The following is a 14,667-nucleotide window of genomic DNA, read 5'->3' on the forward strand; positions in this document are numbered from 1 at the left end:
TATTCTGTGGAACCTTGACTGAATTTGAGGAATAATACAGTCAGTGATGACTTGTGGGAATGTTATAATTTATTTTATGGAACTTCTCTTGTAAGAATGAGAGTTGTGCATTCTTAGGTAGAAATGCAGTGTTGTGTTGTTGTACAGGAGTTCAGCTGTGGGGTGCACTGGGAGCTGAGCAACTGAATGAATGGAGTTTGCTGGTTATGCATGATTGCCTCTTAGCCCCAAGTTCATCCTTCTTGTCTGTTGAGTGAAAATGGATCTGGGTCCTGTAAATTTTTTCCCTAGCTGGCGGGCAGGCTGGCCCTTTCTCCAGTAGGGGGCGTTGCGGAGACCTTGCCGCCGGAACCGGGCTCCGCTTCCTGATTTCCATGTGCTCACAGGCTCCTGCCGCACGAGCGGCGTCTCCAGTCCTGGGTCCTGCAGTGCCCGTGGTCAGGAGCACCCAGCGGCCAGCAGCTCCCCCAGCAACCCTTTTAAGGGCATTTTGTCGTCGAGTGACTTTGTGAGAGCAGCTTTTGTGGCATCCCGCGGGGCAGATTTCTGGTAAGTTCTACAGGTTGGATTGCTAGCCAGTTCCACTGGTGTGGCCCCAGACCCGCTTTTGCCGCGCATTGAGCTGCAGGCAAACCCTGTCAGGCAGGATCTGGATGTCGGCCCTGGGTGGTGTGTGTGTTTATACTTCCTTGGGGTCCTACCTCAGCCTCAGGGGCTCTTCCTTGGGGGCCGTATCTCAGTCCTGGGGTGGGAGATGCTCCCTTGCCGGCTTGATTCAGCCCAGGTTGGGGGTAGGGGGCTGTTCCTCAGGGACTGTATGTCAGTCTTGGGCAGATTCTTTATTGATACTATTCTTCCTAGGCAGCCCCTTGTTAATTCAATCTGCTATTACAGTTAATAATTCTTTATTTGGAACTTTCCTTGTTCAAATTACCGTGTGGTTTCTCCCTCCTGATTGGTTATAAAGTGATTCACATGGAATGTACAGACCACAGTTTGTTTATCCATTTTCATGCTGTTATTTCAGTTTGGGGCTGTTATGAATAATCTGCTATGCATATTGTCAAGTGGACAAGGCTTTTTGTGTAATATAGTTTCCTATTTCTTAGATAATTCACATGGGGTTCCTTTGTGGAGGCCAGGCTAAGGGGCTTTAAATATTTGTCTAGAGGACTTATTGGGAGATTTGAGGGTCTGTTTTTTTTTTTCTTTTTATAGCAGTGATGGGATTTGATGTGAACCTTAGAAAGATCACTTGGCCTTGTGTGAGTGGGAGGGAGGGACACCAACTTTCATCTCCCCAGATGAAGGTGGCAGCTCAGCCTAGTGACTCTGGGAATGTGAGTTTGCTCCTCTATTTGTGGATCTGTGAAATGGGGATGTTTGTGTGCATCCATAGGATTGTTGGCAGGAGTGAATGGGATAGCACATGGGTCCTTGGCACAGGCTGGCATGGAGTAGGTGTGCTGTGGGTGGTTGTGACATGCTGTTGGTATTAGGTGTTAAAGCCAGGATGTCCCAGCTTCCCCATCATGTGTCCAGAGACCAAGAGCCTGAAGTGCTTGGTAGAGGGTCTCAGCACCCTGCCTAGAGGCACCTTTGGACCCAGAAAAGGTAGGGCACAGCTGCCCATTGCTGCCCAGTGCCTGGCATATTCTGATGTCTTTTCATGGCTTCCCTCTAAGGAGTGGACCCTCAAGGTGGCCTTGGTTCTGGGCTTTTTGCCCAACCCCCCGATAATCACCTCAGTTGGCACCCTGCCTGTCTGAGCCCCAAGGCTCCGCACCCCAGCAAGTCAAATGGCTATGATTAGTCAAATAAAATTTCCATCTGTTGAGGAATTTTCAAGAGTTATTACTGGCTATAAAACCGATTGGAGGAGAAGGATGGATCCGAGGGGGTAAGTGCTTCTAATTATGTGCAGTAGTGACTTTTAAATAAGGTTGTAGATATCCTCACAGAAAAGAGCCAGGTCCCCATCGCTGTTTGGGTTGAAGGGGGTGGACTTATGGGGGTGGGGCCTTCACGGCACAGGGAGGAAGAAGAGGGGCTGCAGTATTCCGCTTGGGGATCATTCCAACCTCACGCATTTAGAGAGGTCCTGGATGCAAGTGTGCCTGGCACACTGCAGGTGCTTAATGCATGTTTCCGCTTTCCCTGCTTCCCTCCCTTCCTACCCTGGGGACTGGGCCAGGCTTCGGGGTGGAGGCAGCCATCTCTCTGGGCCAGGTTCTTGCTGTCACAGATGCCATATGACCAGTCCATATAATCTTGCTGGGCCTCTATGGCTTCATCTTTAAAATGGGGCAATTGATTACCAAACATCCATCCTGAAGGAACACCAAGAGGGAAGATTTGTGGGAGTGTGGGCACAACCCTGCTGTGTTATTAGAGTTGGCTTTGCTCTAGGGCCTGACGCATTTTAATCCCTCCGTGTCTGGGGCTGCAGGTGACACTGTGGGACTCTCCCTGTATCAGATGGGAGGTTTGGTGGGTCAGCAGGCTCCTCTGAACTCGTCTGGATCCTGGGAGGGTGCGTCTCCTTTCTTGGGGAGACAGAGAATTAGAGGTCCAGTCCCCTACCTTCGCCCGACTAGAGGTGCTAAGAGCCAGATGCTCTTTGGAGCAACCTTGGGCTTCTGGTGGCTGGGGAGGGCCGGTGAGGTCGGTGGTCTTGCTGGAAGGGACTCAAATGTAACTGAGTCCCCAGGACTGAGGGTAGAGGGAATGGTTCCCAGGGTCAAACCCTCAAATTCTGGGCTTTGGGGGCCTGAGGGGCAGAAGGCAGTCACCTGACTGGTAGGCCAGGGGTCTTTACACAGCCACTCTGTCCCTCCCTGCCTCTCGCCCTGGGTCCCTTTCTCTCTGCCAGGAAGTTGAGTGTGGCTGTTGAGCAGTGGTGTGCACTGTCTGCACACAGTGGTGTGCACTGGGTCTTGGCTCCTGACTTGGAGCCAGGGCCTGGGACCAAGGGCAGGAGGGCAGGGCTGGCTGAGCCAGGGTGGGTTTGCAGCAGTTGCATGAAGGCTGAGCCCTCTCGCCTGGTTGTTCCTGTAAGGTGAGGTCTTTTCCCTGAGCGCCTCCAGCCTGAGGGCCTCCCTGAGGACTCGGTCCTTCGGGCTGATGGCGGCTGTGGAGGGGAGAATATGGCTACACAGGGCTTCCAGCTCTGCTGCTGGCTGCATGACCTGGGCACGTCCCCTGACCTTGTGGGCCTCAGTTTCCTCCCTGTGAGTGGGGATAAGGCTGGCCTGTAGAGTCCTGGCAACAGTGAAAGGAGAGTGCGAGAGAACTCCTGGGACTGTGACCTCTAGGGATGGGAGGCTAGGGGACTGGAGTGGGCTGAGTCTCTGGAATTCTCCCTTGCAGTGGGGGTGGGCACCAGGGAAAGGTCTTGGGCCTGTGGGCTCTGGGGAACAGTGGGGTTTCTGTCTTTGAAAGAGCTTCTGTTGTGCTGATGGCTTCACTCCTGGCTGGGCTTCGTGGTGTCTAAAATGGGGGCGGCAGGGACTTTGCCAGGGCAGCTCCCATGGTGGTCCTGGGCTCAGCCCATGGCACACGTGTGCACCCTTGCTCACACCGCCCTCCTCCATTCCCCTCATCCCAACCCCCTTCTTCCTGTCCATTTTCATGTCAAGAGGGCGACAGAGCAGTTGGTCATAGCTCCTGTTTCACAAATGATGAAACAGGCTTAGGGGTTAGGGCTGGGGTGCAGCTAGGGCCCGGTTGGTTCCATGCCCCAAAACTTGGACTTCCTTTCATTTCTTGACTGCAGCACTTATTTATTTAGCATGCCTGCCTGTGCCAGATGCTGGGCCAGCGGCAGGGCATGCAAGGAGGGCTGGAAGCCATCCCTCAAAGCCCCTCTGGCTGGATGGGGAGACAGGTGAAGAACAAGTAAATCCAGGCAGAAAGAGGTTTCAGATCCGGGTCCCCCATACTATCCGAAAGTAGAGCCTTCCTATGAAAACTTTCATGAGTCGAAATGACATCAAACAAAGAAACACTTACCATTTCACAGAAGCAAAATCCTCCAGGGCCTTCTGGTGAGCGAAGACAGGTACTGATGTCAGTCTTTGGTAAAGGCGAGGTGGCAGAAAGCGAACTTTTGGATAGTGGGGTAAATCTGGAGCGGCCAGTGTTGTGATGATGTTATAGATGATATTTGGAGGCCGGGAGGGGGTTGGGGGCTGTGATCTTCAGAAAGCTTCTCCTCCGAGGAGATGACATTCCTGGTTCCCTCACTGTCACATTTGCATGCCTCTCCCTCCCCCCGATGGCTCTCCATCTCAGACCCAGGGAGGATTGGATCCTGGCACCTGGCCTCTCCCTGCCCCAGGCATTGGGACCCCCCAGGTCAGGAGTCGGAGCTCTGAGCCCCCCTGGCGCTCCATCCTGCTCTGCCTTCCCCACTGCTGAGCCACATATGAGTGACCCCGGCTGTACTCTCTGCTGCTCCCAGGGCCCCTTGCCTCCAACCTGGGACGACAGCCCCGTGATGTCCCGCTCTGGAAAGGATGGCTTGGAGGACACTGCAAATCCCTCTTCTGCTTGGAGGGGTTTTTACGAGGGGCTGAAATGCTTTTCTCTTCTCAGTTCCTCATTACTCGAGGCCTTCTCCATGAGGGGGTTCCCAGGACTTCTGGGTTTGTATCCAAGCTGTGGGAAGGTTCAGAGCAAAATGTTTCCCAGTTTTCCCCCCCAATTTCACTGTCTACAAAAGAATGGGAGTTTGGGAGCCTCAGAGCTGATGAGGTGCAGTGTGTGGAGAGGTGGGTGTCAGCCCTCAGGAAATGGTCTGAGATGGAGTTCAGCACCCTACCGGCGGATGACCTGGTCAGTCTGAGCCTCAGTTTCCCATTTGCTAAGTGGGGATGGTAACCTCACAGGGTTGTCACCAGACTTAAATGAGACGATTCCTCCAAGGCTTTCCGTCAGGATCATCATGATTTTTGCACATGCGCCCAAGAGCCAAATAGCAAAGGATGGAAACACAGCTGTGTGGGTGGTGGAGCTGAGCAAGGCCCAGGAAGCCAGCTTCAGGCCCAGGAAGCCAGCGCCCGAGCTCATGGAAGTGCTGCCCCCTCGATACATGCACAAGCCTTTGGCTGGTTCCTCCCCATCGTGGGCAGCTGTGGGTCTGGCTCTGGGTATGATCCTGTGGCTTTCCTTCCTGAAGATCCCTCCATTTTTCCCAGAGGATGGGTGCCCTGTTCCCATAGGCTTTGTAGTTTAACAGCCTCTCCTTCAGCTCCAATGGATTTCCCTTCTTGACCAAAGGAAAGAATCCAACCCCTTTCAGTATGAGGCTGAGAATATCCTTTCTGGTATAAATTCTCTGGGGTGAGGGCTGTCCTGGGTAAGCAGGTGACCATAGCCTGGTCCTGCCCCCAGAGTGCCTCAGTGTGTGCTATGATGGAGTTTCACGTGGGGCCGTGGGAGCACAGGGGTGTGCACATTCCCCAGGGAGTGAGGAGTAGCAGGGAAGGCTTCCTGGAGGAGGTTACACCTGACTGGAATATTTCAACACCAACAGGCAGACACCAGGCAGATAAGGGGGTTGAAAGAAGGACAAACCAGGAGGCACGAGGACCCCTGAGGCGGGGATGACCTGTACTTTGCTGCTGGGGGGTCAAGTATGGGGCAAGGTAGAGTGGCCAGTCCTGCCAGGCCTTGAATGTCGGGCCACGGAGCTTGGACCCCATGGCAAGAGTCATGGGCTCCAGGAAGGTTTGAGGCAGGAAAGCAGCAAAGTCAGGCTTATTCTTTAATTGCTTTCATCCTTTTAGGCCAATAATTTTTAATTGGGGGCAATTTTGTCCCCCAGGGGACTTCTGGTTGTCCTAACCAGGGGAAGGTGCTGCTGGCATCTAGTGGGTAGAGGCCAAGGATGCTGCTAAACACCCTCTGGTACACAGGACACCTCCCAACAGAGCATTATCTGGGCTCAGATGTCAGTAGTGCCAAAGATGAGAAATCCTCTAGCTCTGTGCCTGGCACATAGTTAATGCTCAGTAAAGGCAGGGAGAATGAGAATCTGGGGCCAGGCCAGGGGATGCTATGAAGTCAGCTTGAAGTCAGAAGTCAGACTGGGAGCCTCCTTCCTCTTGCCATGCGGCTCCTTCCTGCTGCTCTGATAGGTGTGGAAGGGAACGTGTCAAGATTCCCGGAGGCAGGCTCCAGCCTGGGCACCCTTGGTGGGGACAGTGCTGTGACCACAGTGGTCCAGCCTCCTCCCCCCGGTCTCACCCACACGCTGCAGACAACCACCAGCCCCACTTGGTATGCAGCCCCTGTGTGGCTTAAGAGTCTGAGTTTTAATAGCTGAATATTTCTTTTGAAAAATCCTGTGAGTCTTAAAGCTCTTATTCCTCTAACTCTGCCCGCCTGGCTCCCTGGGGGAGTTCATGCAGAAACGGATGTGTTAATAGGCCTGGTGGCTTCTTCTCCCCTTCTGGCTCCCCACTTAGCCTCCTGTGGAGAAGGCTGTGGCCCCAGTGTCCAGGGACCCAGTGTCCAGGCAGTGGGGGCTGGTGGACACCGAATGTCCGTCCGCCTGGGGGACTTCCTCTGTGGCTTTGGAGGTGTGGGTCGCAGGCACCAGGGCTGCTGAGCGCTGGTCTGTTCTAGGATGTGGCCATTTATCTGTGACTTGCTTGGCCGTGTCCTCTCTGTGAGAGAAGTTGAGGGAGGCCCTCCTGGGCTGTTCTGAGGACACATCCACCCTCTGAGCCCCAGATTTCAAGGCCTTGTGACTTGCCTACTCCCTGTCCCTCCACTTGCATTGTCTCTGACTGATGTAGTGAAATTCCTCGAGCATATAAAGTGCCAGGCGCTGTACTAGGCACCTGGCATGCTGCCTTTTATTCAGTCCTCACAATAACATTACCTAATAATGGGTGTGCTGTTATTTTCCCCATTTTATGGACGAGGAAGCCATCACCTGAAGGGACCCCTTGCCCAAGGTCGCGCCTCCTGTGAGTGGTGACCATGGGTTTGGAGCCAGGCTGATGCCCATGGAGCCTGTCCCACAGCACCATTTTCCCAGACCTGCGGGTTTCTGGTAACTTCCTTTCAGTCACATGACACAGGAGCAGTCTTACTCCGTGGGGTCAAAGGCCAGGACTGGCTTCCAAATCGAGAACTTTCTAGTAATAGACCAGTCTGCCTCACAGTATGATGGGTTTTCTAGTGAGGTGGTGAGCATCCCATCGCTGGGAGCATTTAAGCCAGGGCCAAAAGTCGTTGTTCAGGTGGGACAGAGAGGACCCTTCTCAGGTGTGAGGAGCTGGACTGTGGGGCCTTCGCTTCTGCGGTTCAAAATCCAAGCCTTGATTCTCTTGGAGGAGATGGAGTCAGCACTCCCATTCTCGGGACGAAGACCTGAGGCTCCGAGCAGCCTTTCTGTGCCCAGGTGGCTGGTCCCAATCTTCCTCCCCACTTAGCCCAGGTGACCAGGTACAGAGCAGGTCACCCCTTGTGTCTTGCTTGGTGGCAGCACAATAGACCATTAGTGACCTTGGGTTGGGGGCAAGACGGCATTTGATCTAGTTGATATTTCTCCCCTCCCACTGCTGAGCACATACATTCCCCTGAGCACCTACTGTGTGCCAGGTGCTGGGAACATGAGGCAGAGGGAGGTGCTTTCTGCCATCAACCAGCTCGTGGTTGAGTGACGGGCAGGTAAGTTTGCCCGTGGCTCCCAAGCATCAGCACGAAGTCCTGGCCTTTCTTGGCCCTGAGTCAGTCACGGGGCAGGGCCCAGGCATCTATGTTTTGATTCAGGACCTGGGGACATACCCCAATCAGTGGGCAACTGTGCAGCAGGTGGGGGGCCAGGGGGCAGGTGGTGACATCCAGTCAGTGGAGAGATGGGGCTGGCTCGTGGGGGGGGGTGCGGCTGGATGCTTCCTCCCATGAAGAGCAGCAGGCAAGGACAGTGAGCCTGGGGATCTCTTGGGGGACTGGTGGGGGAGCCTTCCTCCTGCCCTGGTTCCTGGGTGCCGGAATTCTATCCGCTTTAGTCCACAGCCGACTCCAGTGACCAGGATGGGGCCTGGCACAGAGGAGGGTCTTATGCTTTTGTGTAAGTTATCTTGGTAAGAGAGCCCATCCTCTGTGTGGGAGCTTCGGGCCAGGCCCCGGGCTGAGCGCTATGTTTACTAGTAAGTCCTCAGATGCGCACAGTGACCCTGTGGAGGAGGCACAGCAATCACACCCATGGGACAGGGGAAGAAGCCGAAGCCCGGGAGGTGAGGTAATGTGGCCAGGCTCCTCTCCATGCTGGCTCCTCACCATCGTTTAGGGCTCAGCTCCGGTTTTGCCTCTTCAGAGGTGTCCGCCCTGAGCCCTGGGCCAAGTACACAGACTTCCTGCGCAGCGTGTGTGCACGTCTCTCTTCCCCAGCAATGTGAGGTCTCCAAGGACAGCATCTGGCTTGTGGTCAACACAGGGGGGGGCAAGGCTGGCTGATCCGACTTGATGCCTGTGTTCTCAGGCACTAGGCTTTCCTGCCTGCTTGGCTGACGGCAGCAATGGGGTTCATCCAGTGACATCGGCATCATTTCCCAGGTCTCTGATGTGAGGCGGAGGTTCCCCTCATTGCTCCCCTGGCCCCCGCGCAGTGAAAGCTCACCCCAGGTTTTAAATCAGCCAAAGTTCACGCAGCCAGCCCTCCCACAGAGTAATTACTATAATTTCCCCTGCGTAACCCTCAGCTCTTGGATGATATTGTGACCGAAATGTAAGAAGTGGTAACACTTCCTGCCCTTGTAATTGAGGTTTTGAAAGCGCTGCTGACATCTCCAAAGGGAGCTGCTGCTCAGTGGCATGCATTGGAGGCGTCACCTTTGAACTCTAGCTTTTTGACTTTGTAGCTGCTCTGCAAATCTAATAATGAGTAATGGGTGGGGTGCGTGGGTTTGCTGTCTCCCTGAAGGTGCATGCGTTCAGCCCTGTGGCAGCCCTGTGAGCTGGGAGTGGCGCCAGGCCCTGACTCGATCGCGCAAAGCTATGTGTTCCCCGAGATTGTGCAGCGTGGGAGCAGCAGGGCCTGGTTCGAACCTGTGTCCCCTGCCCTCACATAGAACATGGTTCCCTCAATTCATGGTCCCTTCAATTTTGCTCAAATGTCCCGTTAAGGAGGGCCTCCCGATGATTCTACCACTCAGCTGAAGTTTGTTACGGAAGAGCAAGAATAAAGCAAAAATCAAGACTGGGGGCAGTGACAGCTCAGACACTGTCCTCACCAAATTGCATCGGCCACGCGTTTATTCCTCCCAGCAGGCAGCCTAGGGGGACCCTTAGCACCCCAGGTTTGCACGCGAGGGAGCTGAAGCCCCGCGAGGGTGTGCTGACCCGAGGGCAGGGAGCGGGGAGGTGAGAAAGCAGGACTGCGACCCAGGCATTCTCCAGGGCCAGGCTTCTCACCAACCTGCCGTGCGAATTGTTAAGTCGGCATTCCTGGACAGGCTGCGTGTGTCTCTTTGCGGCGGTCATTAATTCATTCATTTACTTGCTCCCTCAACCTTGTTTATGGGTACCTGTTATGTACCAAGCACTGTTCAAGCTGTTAGGGTGTCAGCCCTGACAGAACAGACCAAGTCCCGCCCCCCAAGGAACTTCCCTTCCAGTTGGGGGAGACAAACCACAGGGAGACAAATAGTGCAGCTTTGGGTTGGGAGAGCTGTGGAGAGAGTGGAAAGGGGACGTAGTGTTGGAGACAGGAGGCTTTCGCTAGAGTGGGTCAGGGACCGGCTACCCAGGGACTGGAGGGAAGCAAGAGGCAAGCCATGAGGACAGCATGGGAAAGAGGTCCCAGGCAGAAGGAGCAGGTGTGCAAAGGCCCTGTGGTAGGACCAAGTAAGCCATGCTTAAGGACCTGCAAGGAAGGGGCAGGAGGGGAGTTCAGAGAGGTAAGAGTAGGGAGACTGGATGGTGGGGGGCTGTTTGAGCAGAAGAATGAGATGGTCTGACGTCCTCTGTGGAGGACAGGCTATAGGGGGTGAGGCAGAGGAAGAGGGGCCAAGCAGGCAGATGTTGATGTGGTCCAGGCCAGAGCTGATGCTGGCTGCTTAGATCAGGGTGATTCAGAGGCGCCTCTTCTCTGAAATCTCTCCCCTGGGGCTTTCCTTATCCGGCTGACCTCTACACGTGCTTCCCTCATGGCCGAGGCCTTCCCTGCTCTCCTGCTGGGGTGAGTTTGGCTGCCTCGTGGCCCACCGCCCCCCAGCACTGCTCTTCTGTGCCCCCTGGGCTGTCTTGTCCATTAGTCTTTTGGTGCATTGCAAGCCCTTTGCTCTTTGGATATTGGATGAAGATCTGTGTATGCCGTGTTTATCCTACTTAGGCACTCATTTTTTATTTTTGGTGTCTGCAGAAACACCTGCTTTGTATGTAATCTGCTCAATTACATCTCATTGTTATTTTATTTATTTATTTTTTTCAAACAAGAGGCACCACCCCCGCTTGGTTTCTCTGCTCACCAGGAATCCACAGTAGACACCCGGGAGGGATTCAGCTGCGGTGGTGAAGCGGTTGGCAGCTCTGCTTTTTCTTGAAGCATGAGGGTCTCAGCCTCTCTGGTTATGCAGGAGGGTGCCCAGGAGTCCCTCCAACTGGACTGGGGGTCTGTGGTTTCGGTTCTGGGAGGCAGGTGTGAGCGTGTCTGTGATGTGGGGTCTAGAGAATCAGTCAGGGCTCCTTTTTTGGCAAACAGCAGAAATAGGCCCTGGCCAACCTGAGCAGGAAAGGAACTGGCCAGAAGGAAGCTTGTGGAATTTGTTTGGCTGAAGGAGCATCGTGGAAAGGCCAGGAACCCAAAGCCCTCTGGAACCCCACCAGGATGGGGGGCCCTGGCCAGCTGTAAGGCATCTTGCAGGATCAGAATTCTATGTCCTGGGAGAGAGGGGATCTAATTAACAGGAGGCCATGTGACCCGTCCTGGCTTGGCAGTGTTCAGGGCCTCATGATCAAAAGCCTGGCCAAGCCTGCACTTTGGGGGCAGGCTCAGGGCTGGAAAGGCATTTGGGGGTGCTAATATCAAAAGAAGAGAGGAAGGGTGCTTTGGCTCCTGCAAGCACCTAAGTCCTTTGAAAAGGTCTCAAAGATGTGTGAGTTGTGTTCTGGGCCTCCAAGATGCTAAGGGCAGATGATATCACCATATGGAATATTCCAGAATAGGACCAAATTCCTGTGAGTGAATGAAGGAGCTGAGTTGAGAGTGGACAGAGGTGCCTGGGTCTGGGGCAGGTTGGGGGAACTCTGGGTCTGGCTGGTCTTGAATTGGAGGGGGAGGAGCAGGGACAGCTCTGTGAGTGGCCCATGGTGGGGCACAGTCACAGAGGCTGGAATGGGTCTGCTCTGTTTCGTGGCTGCTGACTCACTGGTAGGGAGCGTGGAGCGTGGCTGGCGCTGCGGGCTGACGATGCAACTGAACACCAGCCAGAGGAGTTTGGACCTGGGCGGGGGACTGGCTGGGGTGGAAGCAGAGTGTGAGGAGGAATAGAAAGAACACGCTGCTTGGGCGGAGCAACTACGTGTACCGATGCTCTGTGAAGCATTTTCTCCTGGCCTTATTTAACCTTCACAGCAATCCACCCTAAGTATGCTGCTATTACCCCTCCACAAGGGCTCAGAGAGGTGAAGTGACTTGGCCAAGGTCACACAGCGAGCAGGGAGCAGAGGGGGTTTTCAAACCCAGACTGGCCAACATACTCTACTTGTCTACTTGCTGTGAAGTTGGGGGGCTGACCTATCCTGGGCTATTGCCCCGGTGCTTTTTCTTCTAGCCTTTTCTTCTTTTGTACTCCTAGGTGGCTCTGAGCAAGGCTATGGGCAGGCAGGGGTGGTGGAACGCAGGGGGCTGGGAGAGGTGCCGAGGAGACTTTCTCCTTGTCCCTGTACATCTTTCTCTCCTCCCTGCCCTCCCCCTGCACAGAGCTGGGGCAAAGCTGGCAAAATTGGAGTCAGCAGAAAAATCTAATTTTCCCCTTAGACACGTTTGTAGCTGACAGATTTAACCCAGCCTGTAGACTGTCCTTCCAGACAGTCTGAGCGGAGTCCTGCCCTGGACACTGGGAGACCAGTTTTGTCATGAATTCGATGTTGCATTTTAGGCAAGATGTTTCTCCTTGATATGTTTCAGTTTTTCTCCCAGTAAAATGGGGATTGACTGTCACAAATTCAAATGCCTACAGGGTCCCTAAAATGCCTAAAGGTGTGAAATGGGCCATGTAGGAGAGAAGAGGGTGCTGGGAAAGTAGGGGCCTGGCAGGCAGGTGCCCTGACATGGGGCGGCTCCTGCTTGGGGCTAACCAGTTGCTGTGTGGACTGCTATTGCCAGATCTTTGGATTATTTCAAGAAAAGCCAAAAATCTGAATTGTGCTGTAAAATACTTCAAAGTTTAGGTGATAGATTTAGAAGTTTTTGGAAAAAACAAATGTTTCGGTCAATTAACAGCAACTAGGTGGACTGAACCTGGTGTGCAGGTCACCAGCTTGCATTGCCTGGGCTGGGTTATTTGTGTGTCTTCCAGCTGCATGAGATACAGCTACATTAACTATTCAAATAAATAAAAATCAAATATTGGCCTTCTAGATTTATTGATGAACCTGTGGTTTATAATGTACTCCTAAGCTCAGAGTTAATAATGGGGCAGAAACCTCTTTGAGAAACTTGAATCACGGATTAGGAATCTGTGTGCCTGGACCCCCTCCCTTTGGATTACCTCCACCTCTAGTGTCTATCTTTAATTCTTCCTGCTGCAGACAAGCCTTGCCTAGTTCCTATGGCAACAGAGCATGCTACCTTCTCCCCTTGTATATTCAGAGAGATAAAAGCAGGGTAGGTGGCCTAGAGATTTCCATAACCTGGACAGCAGTCCCAGGGCCTTCTACTTTCTACCTCTGTGAGATCATGGGTAGGTCAGGTTTATTTGAAGCCAGTGGGCAGCCCAAGAGCAAGATTTATTGGCTTCCATAAATTTTTAGAGACCTCTGGCTATAGCTACCAACTTTATCACATCTGTTGCTGTCCACAGTCTGGAGGGTGCTTATATATCGATTTCTTTTGTATTCAGAGAGCAATGGATTTATAGGCCCTTTTAAGAGTGGGCTTAGACCTAAAAGAGCCAAGAGGATTAGAAGAGGATCTGGGGGTCATAGTGGCCAATGAGCTGACCAGGTACTCCGGTCATTCCCACCATGCGCAGTGAAGCCTGGAGGACCAATAGGCAGGGGAGGGAAATGGCTGCACTGGGGCTGTGGTGTGTGATAATTATCAGCCTCAGACTCCAGCCAGGAAGAATAAGGGGGTGGGTAAGACACAGAAATTGGAGTCAAATTGCCTGGGTTCAAATCCTGGCGTGACAACCAATGGGGTTGTGGGACTTGGGCAATTTTCGTAACATCTCTGAGCTTTGGCTTCCTCCTATGTAAAGTGAAGATCACAGTGTTGACTTACTCATGGGCTATTGTAAGGATGGAGATGATGCATATAGAATATATAGAACAGGAGCTGGCAAACCTTTTCTGTAAAGGACCAGATAGGAAACATTTAGGCTCAGTAGGCCGAGTCTCTGCCAAACTCCTTAACTCTGCTGTAGTAACTTGAAAACAGCCGTAGACAATATGTAAATGATGGACATGGCTGTGTTCCAATAAAACTTTATTTATAGACACTGGAATTTGAATGTCATATACTTTTCCTGTGTCACAAAAGAGTCTTCTTTTTCTGATGTTTTTCCAACTATTTAAAAATGCAAAAACCGTGCTTGGCTCATAGGCCATCTGAAAACAGGCAGTGAGCTGGACGTGGCCATGGGTCACAGTTTGCTGACTCCTGACGTGGAATAGTGCCTCTCATATGTTCTTTAAATGTTCGCCGCTGATGTTACCTTTATGTTCGTCATCATTCTTTTCGTCCTAGGAGGGTGGATTGAAGGCAGTCAAATGTTTGGCCCGGAAAGATATGACTTGGGTGGGGGGAGGGAGGGTGCATGATAACCACTGTCAGGGAAAGAAGGTGGGGTTGGTCCTTTATCCCAGAGGGGGTATCCTCTGGGTCTGCTGGGCAGAACTGCCAGGGAGATGGATTTTTGGCTCCCAGACTGTTAGCAGCTAAGGGATCTAAAGTCAAAACAGACTGCCTGGGCTCAGTGAGCTCCTGCCACCGGAAGTGCTAAAGCAGAGGCCACAGGCTCCTGATATACTGCAGGGGAGAGGCTGGCTTGCTGGATAAGTGACGCTGGGGTCGGAAGCTGAGTTTTTACAGCTCCCACCGAGGGAAGGGTACTAGGGGAGATTCCTGTCCCTCCATAGTTCCTTTTCCTAATTCTCAAAGCACCTTGCCCTCTTCCTTGCTTCTCGGATAGTCCAGTGATATGTATGGGACCAGCATTGCCCCCATGTCACAGGTGGGTGAACTGGGGGATAGAGGACAAGCTGGACACACCTGGCAGCTGGCGGGGAGGTGTGGCTGAGTGGAAACGCTGTGACGTGGTCCTGGACCTGGCTTGGATACCAGCTCTGCTGCTTCCCATCTTTGTGCTCCTGGCAGAAAAGTCATTTAACCTCTCTGAGCCTCTGTTTCCCCATCTGTAAGTGGAGGTAGATGACCTCCTTGACCAAGTGGTTGCTGCATGTCAAATGCCTGGCAGGTAGGACAGT

The 14,667-nt window shown here is 53.1% G+C and overlaps 1 protein-coding gene across 1 annotated transcript in view; it reads left to right on the plus strand.

The window, feature by feature from the left end:
- Positions 1 to 392: 392 nt before the first annotated feature.
- ACTL8 (actin like 8) overlaps positions 393 to 14,667 on the plus strand; it is an 86,142-nt gene continuing 71,867 nt past the window's right edge. Inside the window, exon 1 of the mRNA XM_073232917.1 lies at positions 393 to 549. The gene's annotated coding sequence lies outside the window, so the exon portion shown is untranslated. The remainder of the gene's footprint in view (positions 550 to 14,667) is intronic.

This window comes from Manis javanica, chromosome 4 (genome assembly GCF_040802235.1).
Source record: "Manis javanica isolate MJ-LG chromosome 4, MJ_LKY, whole genome shotgun sequence".
In the NCBI taxonomy this organism is placed as follows: Eukaryota; Metazoa; Chordata; class Mammalia; order Pholidota; family Manidae; genus Manis; species Manis javanica.